Below are 4,269 nucleotides of genomic sequence, written 5' to 3' on the forward strand. Positions count from 1 at the left end.
TCATTGGAGCTTTGTGGGCACTATTGGTGTTTCGAACGCTTCGAGGACTCCTTGTAAGTTCAGTCAAATGAACAGCATATCTCACACAGGGTGAAGAATCCTTCTCCTGAAAACCTATCATCGCACACTGAGGCCCTCCATAGTCTGGAATGAGTTGAATCCACCTTCCTGGTCTAAATCTACTGGTAATTGACTCTTACTCTCCTTGTTCGTCTTTCATACTGCAGTGCAGCAGGAACAAAACTTGGCGAGGGAAGAGGAGACAAGATTGGGAGAGGAGGAGAGGGAGGACGGAGGGGAGAGGAGGAAGGAGGCAGAGGCAAGAGAGGAGAGGGTGACGAGAGGAGAGGAAGAGAGGAAGCGGAGAGAGGGACGAGGAGAGGAGAGGGGAGGAAGGAGAGAGACAAGGATGGGAGAGGAGAGGAGACGGGGGAGGAGAGGGGATGATCCTGGAGAGGAGAGGAGAGGGCGGAGAGAGAGGAGAGGAGACAGTGGGAGGAGGAAGACGAGGGGGAGAGCGAGAAATCGAGGGGGAGGAGAGGAGAGGGGGAGAGAGGAGAGGAGAGAGGGAGAAGGAGAGAGAGGAGAGGGAAGAGCAGGAGGAAGCCACTTAGACTGACTACCATAATAGCTAAATCTGTACATAAACTATAGATCTGTCTAGATCTGACATAAACTATAGAATCTTGTCTAGATCTGTACATGAAACTATAGATTTGTCGAGATCTGTACATAAACTTATAGTCTGTCTAGATCTGTTACATAAACTATAGATCTGTCGAGAATCTGTACATAAAACTAATAGATCTGTCTAGATCTGTAACATACAAACGTACCATAAACTTTATAGATCTGTCTAGATCTTGTACATAAACTATTAGTTCTGTCTTAGATTCTGTTACATAAACTATAGATCTGTTCTGTCTAGATCTGTACATAAACTATAGATCTGTCTAGATCTGTACATAAACTATAGTTCTCTCTAGTCTAGGACTAGGTCAAGTTGACAGACGCCTAAAATAACCGTTTGAAGGAATGTGTCCCAAAATGGCACCATATTCCCTTTATAGTGCACTACTTTTAGCTACAACCCTATGGGCCCTGGTTAAAAGTTGTGCACTATATAGGGAATAGGGTTCCATTTGGAACACATTCCATGTCAGAACCACAAAGAGAAGCCCAGAGTGCTGACTCACAGTGTGGCTGTACCATCGTCCTTTCCTCCCTCTCTCTCGCTCTCCTGTTCCATCAGCTGCATCTAGAGATACAATATCATCTCTGAGATCAATGTTCCCTCTCTCTCACACACACACACACACACGCACGCACACACACACAGGTCAGAGGTGAGCCTGTCTGGTCTGTCTTGATGGATAAACAATTTTATGAGATCTGGCTATAGGTCAGAATGAGGTATGGCTATAGGTCAGAATGAGGTATGGTTATAGGTCAGAATGAGGTATGGTTAAAGGTCTGAATGAGGTATGGTTATAGGTCAGAATGAGATCTGGCTATAGGTCAGAATGAGGTATGGTTAAAGGTCTGAATGAAGTATGGCTATAGGTCTGAATGAGATCTGGCTATAAGTCTGAATGAGGTATGGTTAAAGGTCTGAATGAGGAATGGCTAAAGGTCTGAATGAGATCTGGCTATAAGTCTGAATGAGGTATGGTTATAGGTATGAATGAGGTATGGTTATAGGTCTGAATGAGGTATGGCTATAGGTCTGAATGAGGTATGGTTATAGGTCTGAATGAGGTATCATCCTGTAAATTCACTCCAACCCTGTTCCAGGAGAGCTACCCTCCTGTAGGTTCACTCCAACCCTGTTCCCGGAGAGATACCCTCCTGTAGGTTCACTCCAACCCTGTTCCTGGTGAGCTACCCTCCTGTAGGTTCACTCCAACCCTGTTCCTGGAGAGCTACCCTCCTGTAGGTTCACCACAACCCTGTTCCTGGTGAGCTACCCTCCTGTAGGTTCACCACAACCCTGTTCCTGGAGATACCCTCCTGTAGGTTCACTCCAACCCTAATCTAGCACACCTGATTCTAATAATTAGCTAGTTGATCAGCTGAATCAGGTTAGTTACAACTGGGGTTGGAGTAAAAACCTCCAGGAGGGTATCTCTCCAGGAACAGGGTCGGAGAGTCCTGGCCTAGGACAAGTGAAAAAGACGGGTGCATTCCTCCTGTTCAAAGGCCTTTGGAATGACACACACACACACACACACTTTGTGGGAGGATTAACCGCTATTGAACTCTCCTCTCCCGACGACACTGTGTGTAGGTGTGTGTGTTATTGAGAGTCAAATGGAATCCTCTTGAGGAGCAGGATTTATCTCAGCGACAGCGGAGGAGAATAACCTTTCAGAATAAAAGAGGGATTAGTGAACCACTTCAGCGTCTCCAGTACTAACCCTTCCTCCTGAAAACCCACCACACACAAACAGGGTCCAGGGTTAGACGTGGCATTATATTCCCTATATAGTGCAAACACTTATGACTAGGGTCCATAGGGCTGTGGTCAGGGTGGATGTGGCATTCTATTCCCTATATACTAGGGTCCATAGGGCTGTGTTCAGGGTGGGACGTGGCATTCTATTCCCTATATAGTGCAACACTTCTGACTAGGGTCCATAGGGCTGTGGTCAGGGTGGATGTGGCATTCTATTCCCTATATAGTGCAACACTTCTGACTAGGGTCCATAGGGCTGTGGTCAGGGTGGATGTGGCATTCTATTCCCTATATACTAGGGTCCATAGGGCTGTGGTCAGGGTGGATGTGGCATTCTATTCCCTATATAGTGCAACACTTCTGACTAGGGCCCATAGGGCTGTGGTCAGGGTGGATGTGGCATTCTATTCCTATATAGTGCAACACTTCTGACTAGGGCCCATAGGGCTGTGGTCAGGGTGGATGTGGCATTCTATTCCCTATATAGTGCAACACTTCTGACTAGGGCCCTAGGGCTGTGGTCAGGGTTAGATGTGGATTCTATTCCCTACATAGTGCAACAACTTCTGACTAGGGTCCATAGGGCTGTGGTCAGGGTGGATGTGGCATTCTATTCCCTATATAGTGCAACACTTCTGACTAGGGTCCATAGGGCTGTGGTCAGGGTTAGACGTGGATTATATTCCCTATATAGTGCAACACTTCTGACTAGGGTCCATAGGCTGTGGTCAGGGTTAGACGTGGCATTATATTCCCTATATAGTGCAACACTTCTGACTAGGGCTGTGGTCAGGGTTAGACGTGGCATTATATTCCCTATATAGTGCAACACTTATGACTAGGGTCCATAGGGCTGTGGTCAGGGTGGATGTGGCATTCTATTCCCTATATACTAGGGTCCATAGGGCTGTGGTCAGGGTGGACGTGGCATTCTATTCCCTATATAGTGCAACACTTCTGACTAGGGTCCATAGGGCTGTGGTCAGGGTGGATGTGGCATTCTATTCCCTATATAGTGCAACACTTCTGACTAGGGCCCATAGGGCTGTGGTCAAAAGTAGTGCACTAGGAAATTTGGGTGCCAATGAGCATGCACAGACTGGCTCTTGGGGTTACCCAACATCTACTAATCTACTTTTTTGGAGGGCACATTGATATTTAAGTTGTTATAAGGGTGCCCAGCACTCCTGCAATTCAAATCGTGGTTAATTTCCTGCCTTATTTCTCTCCTTTTATACTCTAAACTTTAAAGTCAAACTAAAAGAAAGTCATCCAAGTTCATTTACTTCTACAATAACTTTTATATTGCCTTCAACAATAATACAGGACACAGGCCAATTGTTTGTTTGCCTCTGAAATATTAATGCAGAAGACCATGTTGTGTGTGAGTGTCCTCCACGGCAGATCCTTTGGAAAGTCTGGAGTCTGAATAGACTAACTACTTTACAAGGCACCAGGTGTAGAAGGTGATGGCGATATGCAAGAAAACCGCCGAGACAAGCGGCAGTCGAGATAAATTTTCCCCAATCACAGTTGAACAATACTAACCGCTTGTAGCCTACAGGATTACCATAGCTAGATTCCGGTTCAAAAGTGGCCTTTGATTAAAGTGTGTGTGTGTGTGTGTGTAAAAAAAATAAAGGCCTTGATTAAAACTGTCTCCCGCGTCCCACTCCACGCTCCCGGCCCCAGAGGCTCTGCTGCGTCCCTAATTCCACCCTACTCCCTATATAGTTTACTGATTTGGACCAGAGCCCTGGTCAACAGTGATACACTATAAAAATGAATAGGGTGCTATCTGGGACGCAGCCTCT

General features: G+C 46.2%; 1 long non-coding RNA gene across 1 annotated transcript; it reads left to right on the forward strand.

Moving 5' to 3' along the window:
- Positions 1–2,483: 2,483 nt before the first annotated feature.
- Positions 2,484–4,080, forward strand: LOC139029114 (uncharacterized). The gene is made up of 3 exons (XR_011481372.1): positions 2,484–2,913; positions 3,051–3,120; positions 3,319–4,080. It is a non-coding gene; the product is annotated as an uncharacterized lncRNA (long non-coding RNA).
- The last annotated feature ends 189 nt before the right edge of the window (positions 4,081–4,269 follow it).

The sequence above is a fragment of the Salvelinus sp. IW2-2015 genome, linkage group LG18 (genome assembly GCF_002910315.2).
Source record: "Salvelinus sp. IW2-2015 linkage group LG18, ASM291031v2, whole genome shotgun sequence".
In the NCBI taxonomy this organism is placed as follows: domain Eukaryota; kingdom Metazoa; phylum Chordata; class Actinopteri; order Salmoniformes; family Salmonidae; genus Salvelinus; species Salvelinus sp. IW2-2015.